The sequence below is a fragment of the Mustela nigripes genome, chromosome 7, assembly GCF_022355385.1.
Source record: "Mustela nigripes isolate SB6536 chromosome 7, MUSNIG.SB6536, whole genome shotgun sequence".
In the NCBI taxonomy this organism is placed as follows: domain Eukaryota; kingdom Metazoa; phylum Chordata; class Mammalia; order Carnivora; family Mustelidae; genus Mustela; species Mustela nigripes.
In genome coordinates this window covers 80,147,227-80,160,711 of record NC_081563.1, presented here as the reverse complement: position 1 = coordinate 80,160,711, position 13,485 = coordinate 80,147,227, and the positions used below count along the sequence as shown (strand labels likewise).

Sequence of the window (13,485 nt, the reverse complement as noted above, 5' to 3'; positions counted from 1 at the left end):
GAGCATACTGCCTATGTAAAGGGTTCTGATTGCTTATATTTTAAAACATGCATTAAAAAATAATCAGGAAGGATCATCTGGGTGGCTTAGTTGGTTAGGTGTCTGACTCTTGATTTCGGCTCAGGTCATGATATCAGGATCCTGGGATGGAGCCCTGTGTCAGCCTCTGCGATCAGTAAAGAATCTGCTTAAGATCCTCTCCCTCCATGCCCTTCCCTCCCTCATACTCTCTCTCTCAAAAATAATTGGAGTGGCAACATGATCTGCAGACTCCCAAGTGACAACAACCATAACTGGTAAATACATGTATATTTTTTACTTAAAGTCTTGGGAATTGTCATAAAAGCATATAGCAAATAAAAACATTTATTACAGAAACATTTATTCAAGAAAAGACTAAAACTTGGTAAGAATAGTAAGTCTCTTTGGTATTTGAGCCACACCATTTCTCCCCCTAGCTCCCAATTTCAGCCCACAGTTTCTCCTTAGGATGAGCGGACTGCTAGCATTTCTCATTCTACCTGCCCCCTCCACGCAAGCTCTATGTCACAGAGCTCTATTTCAGGTAACAGTAGCAAAGAGGACTGGACCTTCCTTCCTCTACCCAGTCCCCACTTAAAGCACTGAAGATCTAGCCCAGGAATGGTAGATCAAGATGACTGTTTTCTGATCGCTATTGCCCCAGCTTATGAGTGGAGGTTCCATGCAAGGAAAGGCAAACAAGACCAGGAGCTGTCACACACTGCTCTGTTTATAGACCACTGCTCTATTTATCACTCCTAGAAAAGCAGGCTACTCTCCCCATCCCCAACTCTGAGACAGTAAGCAGACTGTAAACAGCTTCCATAGCATCCTCTAAGTTAAAGCCTAAGGGTGCTGCCATAGACAAAGGAAATTTAGAGTGGGAGTAGAGACAGACGAAGAGACTGGTAACTCTGTGATAGCAACAGGCAAAAGGGAAACCAGTGATAATCCTAACAGAGAATGAAAGGCAACTAAGAGTAGTCCTAGGTCTAGAACAAGCCTCAAAGAGACTATAAGGGCTGAATTTAATTGGCTCAAACTGTGTAGCCATTTGCACCCAAGTGCCCAAAATAATAGGCCCACCAACAATTAGTGGCTGTTAATTACAGTATGGTAACAGTGGAGGCAAACTAGAACCCTTAAGAGGAGATTGGAGAAAGCAACCTAAATGCCCTTCTAAAACTGTCCTTGGGGTTGGAGGGAGGATTCCGAGTGACTGCACATTCTCAGGCTGTGCTCTCTCCAGAGGAGCATCAGATGCTGTACAGTGCAGGGTATATGGACTTGGAGAGTCTAGCTGAGTCACTAAAAAGCCTTGGGAAGAGAAGTGGATGAGTCTCCAGAGCTGCTGTATTATCTAAACTATCCAATTTTAAACAAAAAGCTCCAATATCTGTGGAGAAGCAGAGTAAAGTGTGTCCCAGAACCAAGGGGATTTCAAAACAGTAAAAAGAAACTGCCTCTGAGTGGACCCAGATGTTCGAAGCACAGAAACCTTCCAAGAAGCTCTCATAAGTATATTTTTTAAAAAACTAAACCCATGCTAAGGTAAAGGTATGATGATATTTCATAAATAGAAAACAAAGTATTTTAGAAGAATCAAATGATGCAGATAATAACAGCCTGAAGAGCAGGAGAAAAGGGAGTGAAAAATAACTGAGAGAAATATGAATCACCAACATATGTGTAATGGGAATTCCCAAGAGAGAAGAAAGAAAATACACATAAAAATAGTTTGAAGATTTCTTAATGCTTAAAAATCCCAAATCTGGTGGAAAACATGAATCTGAGAAAAATCAGTAAATTCTTAACAGAAAGTAGACCATTCGGTCTACACCCACATACATGTCAGATTAAAAATACTGAAAAACAGAGATCTTGAAGACAAAAAACCACTAGGTACAAGAAAACTCCATTAATGATTGATTTATCAGAAACAGACCAGAAGGCAGTGGGATGATAACATGCAGAGTGCTGGAAAGGAAAAAACCATCCATCAAGAATCTTCTAACAAAACTATCCTTCAGAAATGAAGGCAAAGTGAGGACATTCTCAGATTTTAAGAATTAATTCCTAGGAAACCGATCTTACAAGAAATAGTGAATTTTTTCAATCTGTAAGGAAGTGAGACCACGCAGTAATTCAAATATCCATGAAAAAAAGTGCTGAAGAAGGTAACTGTAGGAAATTACAAGAGGCATTGTAATGACCTATTCTTCCCTCAGCTGACTTAAAAAGCAATACTACAAAACTATATAATTGTGTTATCTATAACGTAGAAATGTATATTTGTGACACCATCAAGCAGGTGGTGGAAGCAAAACTGTATTTCAATAATGAATCCACAGGAAGAAATGAGAACATGAAATGGTAAAAAAAAAAAAAAAAAAGTTAATATAAAAAACTATAAATAAGCAGGCACTAGGAGGATGTAGCTCCAGGTCAGGCCTGGGGGTGTCCAAGCCATTGCAAAGCAAGAGGAGTGGCCAGAGCTGCTTGAATATCTACGTTTCACTTTCTGTGCTTATCCAAAGTTCTAATTCTTCATGGGTAATCTATCACCAGAAGAAATTCAACTAAGAGTCCATCCACTCATCCAGTTACGGATGAGTTTCTGGAAAGTACAAGGAAAATACGGGGCTTAGCCCTTAATTCTCAGGATGCAGGAATCAAGACTGTCACTATGCTGGATGAACAAGGGGTGCAACTAAACTACATAGAAGAAGGCCTGGACCAAATAAAGACATGAGAGAGACACAGAAGACTTTAACAGAACCCAATAAGTGCTGTGGCCTTTGCGTCTGCCCGTGTAATAGGACAAAGAACTTTGAGTCTGGTAAGACCTGCAAGGCAACATGGGGAGATGGTGGAGACAGCTCTCCTAGCAATGTTTATCTATGCAGCCAGACCATGTGACAAATGGTCAGCTTCAACCAACCACTGGAGCAGCTAGCAGTGGATACATTAAATGTATAACCAACGATGCCAGAGAAAATGAGATGGAAGAGAACCAATTCAAGTGGGCAGTATACTAGGAAACCTAAAAGACTTGGCCCTGGACATGGGCAATGAGATTGAGGCTCAAAATCGACAAATAGACTGGCTCACAGAAAAGGCTGACACCAACCAAGACCATACCGATGTCGCCAATGCCTGAGCAAAGAAACTCATTGACCGTTAAAGCTGCTGCTGTACTTCTTTATCATGTATTCGCTTCTCTAGCTCCTCCTTCAAAGTCATTACCTTTTGAGAGTTCGACGTTTTGGTGCCATGCTCTTCTCAATCAGGAGATAATGTGCAAGAAGGGCCAAGAGTACAGATGCCCTATTGCTTTTTTATGTTTACTTTCCCTTGCGGGTACACTGCTGCTCAGCCTTCCTTCTAGTGTTTGTTTTTTCTTGGTTCATAATCTTAGATTGGTTTTTGTACATCATGTATTGTGTTAGTTTTCATCCTCCTCATTTACTCTAGCAGGTTCTTTTGCTTTGAAGATTTAGAAGCATTGCCAAAGACAGCCATGAAGAAAGAAGCTGGAGGCAGGGGGAGTGCAAGGAGGAGAGAGAGGCAAGATAAGGGGTTGTTACCTCAGTGAAACCTGTAGGCCCCAAAGCAAAAGTTGTATAGCCACAGTAAAGCTCTAGTTGGGTTTAATTTTTAATTTAAGTTGCAGTTACTGCCAATTTAGGCTAATACTTGGTTTCATAGCTCTTATAAACAATATTTTTGTTATACATCACAACTTGGCAACCTCTGCTCCAGAAAAATAGAATGACTTTTCTCAAAGTGGGCTCAGTTTCTGAACATTTGGTGATTTGCGTATGTACAAAGACAGTGATCCCATTTCATACTGCACCATACAGGAACACTTTGTATAAATGAATGACTTTTTACTTTCACATTATTAGTAGTATCATGGTCCCATTACATGCCTCTTAATCTTGTACATAATGTATGTGTAACATGAGAATTTCTAAAGGAGGGCTTAAATTTTTTTGGAAAAGTTTGACAAAGTATATTATGTGAATTCAGATTTACCTCAATGTCAAGAATCATGTTTAGATAGGATATAAGAAACTTGTTTTGATCTCAGGTAGAAAAACAGATTGCTTTGAGTTTTTTGTATATTTAGACTTTTAAAAAGCTAGAATTTATTCTGCTTAACTAAAAGTGATTTGGAAAATTGTGCCTTTGGTTTAATTATTGATGATTGCACTGTCATTCAGTTAGCCTTATGGATTGAATAATGTCCAGGATGACATTTATTTAGATCCAACAGTGTTATAAGAATCTGATTGGTATTTGTCACCTTTATTTAAGAACTAGTGTCTGCATATTTCACAGGTATTAATGTGCATTGGTTTGACCAATAACCACTGCTTGATCTTTACAATTAAATTTTATAACTAAAAAAGAAAAAACTACATATAACTTGTTCTTTCAACTATTTTGAAACAAAATTATGAAAATTATTGCAATGTATTGATCCATTTTTAACATATAAAGATGCAACATATTTAACAAAAAAAAGCTTTATAGGAATAACATTTCTATATTTCACTAGAATTAAATTACTATAAAGCTAAAGTAGATTCTAACAAGGTATATACTTGTAAATGCCTAGAGTAACCGCTGAGAAAGTAAAAAAATACAAAAAAATGATTACTAAAAGGAATCAAAATAATACACTAGAAAATATGAGTCAATTAGGCATCTGACTGTTGATCTCAGCTCAGGTCTTAATTTCAGGGTTGTGAGTTCAAGCCCTGAATTGGGCTCCACACTGGGTGTGGAGCCTACCTAAAAAATTAAAACAAAAAACAAAACTAAAAAACTTAAAAGTTAAGACAACAACAACAAACCCAGTTGAAAAAGAAATCAGAAAAAGAACAAAGGAAAAAATGGTGTATGACATATGTAAAAATTAAAAAGCAAAATACATAAATCCAACCATATAAATAGTAACATTACATGATGTCAGACTGGATTACAAAAACAAGATCCAACTATGCGCTGTCCCCAGTAGACACACTTTGGATTCAAAAGTTAAAAATACAATGAAAATACCATTGCAAACGGCAATCATCAGAGAGCTGAAGTGGCTAAACAAAGATATGAAAATAAAAACTTCCTACAGAAAGAGGTTCATTTTACAGTGATAAAATAGAATCCATCAAGAATCTATTAACAAGTGTAAACATCACACCTTACAACACAGCCCATAAGTTCTTGACAATTCTATATTTTGCTGTCAGAATTCTGTAGCAAAACTTGACAGAATTGACAGGAAAATAGACATTTCAGCAATAATAAGACCCAACTTGCAACAATGAATAGAAAAAGTAGGAAGAGAGTCAATAAGGAAACAGAACACCTGAACAGCACTATAAACCAACTACACCAAATATATCTATAGAGCATTCACAGACCAGCACAATTCTGAAGCTTGCATAAAATATGCTCCAAGACACATCATATGCCAGAACACAAAACAGGCCTCCATAAATGCAAAAGTATTGAAATAATGAAAGGTCTGTTCTTTAGTCACAATGGAATGAAATTACAAATAAGTTACAAAAATCTAGAAAATTAAAAAGTGTGTAGAAATTAATGCACTCCATAAATTTGGTCAGTAGGTCAAAGAGAAAAATCACAATTAGGAAATCCATTGAGCTGTATGAAAACAAAAATGCAGCACACCAAAGCTTATGGAATGCCACTAAAACAGTACTTAAAGGGAAATTATAGCAGTAAGCACCTGTTTTAAAGGATACAAAAAAAACTCAAACCCTACCTTAAAAATATTGAGAGAGAACAAACTGAACCTGAAACAAGCAGGGGAGATAAAACCTTAAAGCTACAATAATCTAGACTGTGGTACATGCAGGCATAAAGATAAACATATAAATCAATGGAATTGAGTACAGAAATAATTTGTGGTCAGTTGATGCTTGGCAGAGGTGCCAAGACAATTCAAGTGGGAAGAATAATCTCTTCAACAAATGGCATTGGGACAACTAAATATTTACATGTTGAAGGATGAAGTTGAACTTCTACCTCATACAATATACAAAATTTTAAATGGATCAGAGACCTATATGGTACTCTATAAGGTAACTGATATATGCTATAATATCGATGACCCTTGAAAACATTAGGCCAAGTTAAAGAAGCCAGTGATAAAAGACTACATGTATGATCCTGTTTATGAAATATCCAGAAAACTCAGATCTATAGGAACAGAAAGTAAATTAATAGTTACTTAAGATGGGTTGCCAAGGGATGGGAGTGACCGATGTTTGTATGGGGTTTCATTTAGGATGGTGAAAATGTCCAGAACTTGACTTGTCACAATTCATTCTTTTAAAGTATACATTTCAATAAACCATTTAAAGGTTATAGAAACTCTAAAGGAACAACGAATAGAAAGGTGAATAACAAGATAATAGGAGAATATGAAAAAGCTCATAGAGCTCAGGAAAGAAAGAAAAATAAAAACGTTTCACAAATGAAGCTTAAAAGAGAAAAAATAACAGGAGGAAGTAGACAACAGAAAGCTTTAAAAGGACTCTTTAGAAAAAACGTTAAATATGGGAAGCCAGGCAAAGACCATAATTAAAAGAAGAAGCTGTGAAGAAGAAAAACAAAGGAATTGAATAGGAAGACATTCCCAAAATGATAACTGAATAAAACTCTACTGAAACAATGAGATTTGAACTTCTATATTAGAAAGCCATCTCATATACTAGTAAAACTGACCCATAATAGCCACTACTGAGAAATACTCTCATAAAACTACTGACCTTTAAAGGAGAAGAAGAAAGTAAGGTTTTGGTCATTCAGGCAAAAAGGCCAGGTCACTTATATGGGAAATAAAATTGAGTTAACATTGGAATTTTATACACCACACTTGATGCCAAAAGAAATAGAGTGGCATATTTAATATATTTAGATGGGGGAAATCTGAACTAAGGCTTTTATATTGAGCCAACTAAACTTCAAGAAATAAGACCGTACATAAAATTATGATTATGCAAGAAATTAGAGAATATAATGAGTTATCTACTGAACAAGCTTCAGACACCAGGAAATGATTGGAGAATTTCCAGTATAAGGCTGAAAATATAAAATATATTTACCCTTCAAACTAAATCCAATTCTGGTCACCAGAAATTGTAGAGTTGCTACAAATTGTAGAGTTGCTGGGTGGCTCAGTGGGTTAAAGCCTCTGCCTTTGGCTCAGGTCATGATCCCGAGGTGCTGGGATTGAGCCCCGCATTGGGCTCTCTGCTGGGCGGGGAGCCTGCTTGCCCCTTTCTCTCTGCCTGCCTCTCTGTCTACTTGTGATCTCTGTCAAATAAATAAATAAAATCTTTTTTAAAAAAATTCAAGAACAGTAGGAATCTTTCTGCCATTTTTATTTGCCTTTGTCCCACCCCCTTCCTGAATGTGTGGTGGTCTTGAAGACAGTAGCCTGCATTCCCAGTGGAGAATCCTACTCCCTGATGCTGAAGAGAGCAGAACAGACCTTATTTGCAAAGATTTGTTTCTTTATCGACAGTACTTGAAGGACTGACACAGGGAATTCATTTCTGTTTTGCCTAACTCAGAGCTCAGGAGGAAAAGCAGCAGGCATTCCTTAAACTGTTTAAGGTAAATGAGCAATGTGCAGCCATTTGGGGCAAAACATTATAGTTGAAGCATACAAGAGAGTACCAAAGCCAGTGAAGAAAACTGAGGGAGAGCGTTTTTTCAGGAATATTAGGGCATTCAAAGCTGCACTTTTACACTGAGGAATTTCAAAAGTCCTATGAATATCCGAGGTAGGATGCATGGTCTGAAAAGACCAGAGAAGACTCTGAGCTTCCACTTTAGGCTGAACTCTGTGCTCAGTGAAAGCAAGAAATGAAGGCGAAGGCAGAGGTGTAGATATCCTAACACAAGTACCCCAGTACTAAATGACAAGGGCTTTTATTCTGCATTTTCCCCTCCTCCCTCTCTTTCTTTTGATATTCAAGGAAATTTCTATAAAAAGCTGAACACAAACTAAGGGTACAGAAGCTTCAAAGCACAAGTGACAAGAAAATAACCAACTTTTACAAAAATTGTTCAGAAAAGTCACTGAACAGCTACACAAATAGCATGCAATAGAAATAATAATTAAAAAAAAAACTGGGGGCACCTGGGTGGCTCAGTGGGTTAAAGCCTCTGCCTTTGGCTCAGGTCATGATCCCAGGGTCCTGGGATCGAGCCCCGCATCGGGCTCTCTGCTCAGCAGGGAGCCTGCTTCCTCCTCTCTCTCTCTGCCTGCCTCTCTGCCTACTTGTGACCTGTCTGTCAAATAAATTAAAAACAAAACAAAACAAACCTTGGGGAGGCTGAAGAACCTGCTTTCCCAACACATCATAATATTAAAAATGTCCAGTCATCAACAAAAAAATTATGAAGCATGTAAACAAAGTATGACAGACCCATTTACAGGAGAAATTAACAGAAACTCTCCATGAGGAAGTACACACATTGGACTAACTAGACAAACTTTAAATCAACTGTTCTAAATATATGAAACCACTTTTAAGTAAAACATGGACAAAAAGCTATAGGAAACCTGAAGAACAATGTATAAACAATATCAATAAATAGATAAAAGTTGTAAAAAGGAAATATTGAAGCAGGAGAGCTAGGTTCTTGTCTCATGGAGTCAAAGAATGAAACTCATGGGCAACAGAGAGTGAGTGAAGCCATAGAAGTTTATTAAGTGAAGATACAAAAAAATCAAGAGAGGAGTCTGGACAGAGTTGCCAATGAGGGCATTTATCTTTGGTCTTTTATAGAAAGCTAACCTGGGAACTTAAATTCTTCTAACATCCCCATCAGTATAACCATCGAGTAAGGACTAGTGATAAACCTTCAATGGCTTGCTTCCTTTTTAGGGTCTGGTTGCTCTTTTTGTTTTGTTTTTTTTTAAGATTATTTATTTATTTATTTATTTGACAGAGAGAGATCACAAGTAGGCAGAGAGGCAGGCAGAGAGAGAGAGAGGGGGAAGCAGACTCCCTGCCAAGCAGAGAGCCCGATGCGGGACTCGATCCCAGGACCCTGAGATCATGACCTGAGCCGAAGGCAGCAGCTTAACCCACTGAGCCACCCAGGCGCCCTCTGGTTGCTCTTTTTAAACACTCTACATTATTTACGACAAATGCATAAAACAATAATTATGTTAGTGAGAATGTAATGAATAAAGATATAATTTATATAACAAAACAGATATGGACAACTGTACAGAGGTTGAATTTTGTATATTTAAGCTAAGTTGTTACCAATTCTAACTAGACTGTTATATATTTAGAACTTTTTAAATAATCCCCATGATAACAAAGAAAAGAAATTTAAATACACAAGAGGAAATAAGAAGGAAATTAAAATATATACTATCAAAAAAAATCAGGTAAACACAAAAAAGTGCAGTAAAGGAGGAAATGAAGAACAAAAAATATATGACTCCCCCCTAAAAAATAGCAAAATGATGAAGTAAATTCTTCCTTATCAGTAATCATTTTAATGTAAATAGATTAAACTCTCCAGACAAAAGCAGAGATTATGAATATGGATAAAATCAAGCAAAATGAACAAAAACCCATGATCAAACTATATGCTGTGTATGACAGATTTACGTTTGATTTAAAGACAAAAATGGGGGGTGGTGCCTGGATGAGTCAGTGGGTTAAGCCTCTGCCTCCAGCTCAGGTCATGATATTGGCATCCTGGGATTGAGCCCCCCTCTCTCTGCCCACCTCTCTGTGTACTTGTGATCTCTCTCTGTGTCAAATAAATAGATAAAATCTTAAAAAAAAAAAAAAAAAAAAAGACAAAAACGGGTTGAAGGGCACCTGGGTGGCTCAGCTGGTTAAGCATCTGCCTTTGGCTCAGGTCATGATCGCAGGGTCCTCCTGGGATCGAGTCTCACGTTGGGCTCCCTACTCAGTGGGGACCCTGCTTCTCCCTCTGCCTGTCATTCCCCCTGCTTGTGCACACTCTTGCTCTGTCAAATAAATAAATAAAATCTTTAAAAAATCAAGAAAACGGGTTGAAGTTGAAAGCATGAGAAAGATATTCCATGCAAATAGTAACCAAAAGAGAACTAAAATGCTTATGCTAAGAGCAGACAATGTAGACAAGAATCAAAAGCTGTTAGAGAGAAAAAAGTATATATAATCTTTAAGAATTAGTTAATCAAGAACAATTATAAATATATGTCCACAACAATAGAACTCCAAAATAATGAAGCAAACTTTGACAGAAATGGAGAAATGGACATTTCTATTAACGTTTGGAGATTTCAATTATGGATAAAGACAATTAGGAAAGAAACTGAGAATTTTAACAACATTATAAAGCAACTAGCCCTAAGAAATACCTACGGGACACACCACATAAAAGCAGAATACATTCTTCTCAAATACACAGGAAACATTCTCCAGGATAGTCACATTTTAGGCTACAAAACAATTTTCAATAAATTAAAAAGACTCAAATTATACAAATTATCTTCTGTCCCCAAATGAGGCTAGAAATCAATAACAAAAGAGAAATTGGAAAATTTACAAATATGAAGAAATTAAACAACACACTCAACCAGAGGACAAAAAATCACAAGGGAAATCTGAAAATTTTTGGAGATGAAAGAAAACAAAAACAGCATACCAAACCATGTGAGAGGCAATGAAAGCAGAGGTCAATGGGAAATTTATAGCAGTAAACACATTTTAAAAAGAAGGATACTTCCAGATTCCAGTCCAACATGTAAGAAGCTTGGAAGTCACCACTTCATTCTAACAAGTCAAAAGCTGAACAGACTGAAAAAAAAAAATTAACACTGTATCTATGAGAGAAGTTAGGTCAAACCACTGCCCCCCAAATTAAAGAGTCAATATAGAGTCAATATAGAGAATCACATCTTATAGCAATTTCTTTGAGAACCAGTGCTAGGGTAGTGAAACCTGAACTGTAACTGGTAGATTTCTCGAGGCATGTGGACAACTCTGAGAGTTAAAAACTCCAGGGGACCCACTCATGGAGGTGGAGTGAACCCAAACATTTTTAAGCTTTCCCTGGGTCTCTATCAGATTCTCAAAGTTAATATCAGAAAAAAATCCTCTCATGCTTCTGACAGGGAGAAAGGGAAAGGAGCCATTCTGAAGTATGCCAGAGCATTCTGTTCTTAACAAGGTTGGCTCTCAGGAAAACCTATTACCAAAGCCTAAACTGCTGGGCTTTTGTCAGAGCATAATGGCCCTGGGGAAAGAATATCCGAAACTCCAGCCCCTCTTGCCAACTTGTCCCACCCCAGAGAGCGGGGAAAGCATGCATGAAGTTCGTTTATGATCCAGAAGTATAGGATCAATAAAAGGTAGAGAAATAACAATAGGAACAAAACGCTTTCCTTCCTCTTACACCCTACTGCATTATTAAAGGTCTAAAGTTATTCTTTATAAGTTGGAAGAATGACACTAACTTCAAGACCTACCATAGAGCTGCAGTAATTAAGATAGTGTACTGTTGGTTGAAGAATAGACAAATGGATTAATGGTACAGAATGAAGAGCCCAGAAACAGACCCACATAACTGTACCTTACTGATCTCAACAGAGGAGCAAAGGCAATACAATGGAGCAAATATTGGGTTCTTCAACAAATGGTGCTGGAACCACCAGACATAAACCTATACAAAAAAAAAAAAAAAAAATCTAAACCAGACTTAACACCCTTCACAAAAATTAACTCAAAATGGATCACAGAACCAAATGCAAAACACAAAACAATAAAACTCCTAGAAGATAACACAAGAGAAAATCAGATGACCTTGGGTATGGTGATGACTTTTAAGATACACCACCAAAGGCATGACCCATGAATGAAAGAATTGATAAGCTGGACTTCACAACAATTAAAAGTTTCTGCTATGTGAAAACAAGTGTCAAGAGAACAAGGAGACAAATCAGAAACTGGGAGAAAATATTTTTAAAAAGACACATCTGATAAAGGACCATTATCCAAAATATACAAAAACTCTTAAAAACTCAGCAATAACGAAACAACCCAGTTAAAAGAGTTAGATATAGTGCTCGCTTCGGCAGCACATATACTAAAATTGGAACGATACAGAGAAGATTAGCATGGCCCCTGCGCAAGGATGACACGCAAATTCGTGAAGCGTTCCATATTAAAAAAAAAAAAAAGAGTTAGATATACAGCAAAAAAGATATACAGATGATAAATATATATACACCAAAAAATATATACAGATGATAAATAAGCACATGAAGATTTTCCTCATCAAATGTCATCAGGGAAATGCAAAATAAAACAGTGATATACTTATTAGAATGGCCAAAATCCATGACATAACAGCAAATGCTGGTAAGGGTGTGGAGCAACAAGAATGCACACTCATTGCTGGTAAGAATGCGAAATGGTACAGTCATCTTGGGAGACAGTTTGGAAATCTTTTACAGAACTAAACTTGCTCTTGCCAATACAATCCAGAAATTACACTGTTTGGTATTTACCAAAAGGAGTTGAAAACATTTCTGTGTAAAAACTTACACATGAATAGCATTCATATTCATATTCATATTCATATTCAATAGCATATTCAATAGCAACTCTATTCATAACTGTTAAAACTTAGAAGCCATGGATGTATTTAGTAACAGAATGAATAAAAACCATGGTGCATCCAGACAAATATTATTCAGTGCAGGAAAGAAATGGGCTACTAAACAACAACAACAACAAAATGCAGGAAATTTGAATACATATTACAAAGTGAAAGAAACTAATCTGAAAAGGCTATATACTATATGGTTTCAACTACATGACATTCTGGAAAAGACAATTTGATGGAAACAATAAAGAGAGTGGTTGCCAGGGGTGAAAGGGGAGGGAGGCATGAAAAGAGCGCAGAGGGTTTTTAGGGCAGTGAAACTACTCTGTATGATACTAAGAACACATGTTATTGTATATTTGTCCAAACCCACAGCAAAGTCAACACCAAGAATGAATCATAATATAAATTATGGACTTTGGGTAATAATGTTATGTCAATGTAGGTCATCAGTTGTAACAAATGTACTGCTCTGGAAGGGAATGCTGATAATGGGAAAGGCTATGCATAAGTGGGAACATGGAATATGTGGGAAATCTCTGCACCTTCCACTCAATTTTCCCATATACCTAAAACTTCTCTAAAAAATAATTTCTGGGGGGGAGGAGTCAAGATGGCGGAGAAGTAGCAAGCTGAGACTGATTCAGCTAGCCGGAGATCAGCTAGATAGCTTATCTAAAGATTGCAAACACCTGAAAATCCATCGGCAGATCGAAGAGAAGAAGAACAGCAATTCTGGAAACAGAAAAACAACCACTTTCTGAAAGGTAGGACCGGCAGAGAAGTGAATCCAAAGCG

At 37.1% G+C, this 13,485-nt stretch overlaps 1 non-coding gene and 1 pseudogene across 1 annotated transcript; both read left to right on the top strand.

Moving 5' to 3' along the window:
• Nucleotides 1-39: 39 nt before the first annotated feature.
• LOC132021619 (synaptosomal-associated protein 23-like) lies at nt 40-4,207 on the top strand (annotated as a pseudogene).
• Nucleotides 4,208-12,141: 7,934 nt separating this feature from the next.
• LOC132022872 (U6 spliceosomal RNA) lies at nt 12,142-12,248 on the top strand. Its single transcript, XR_009405763.1, has one exon. It is a non-coding gene; the product is annotated as a U6 spliceosomal RNA (small nuclear RNA).
• The last annotated feature ends 1,237 nt before the right edge of the window (nt 12,249-13,485 follow it).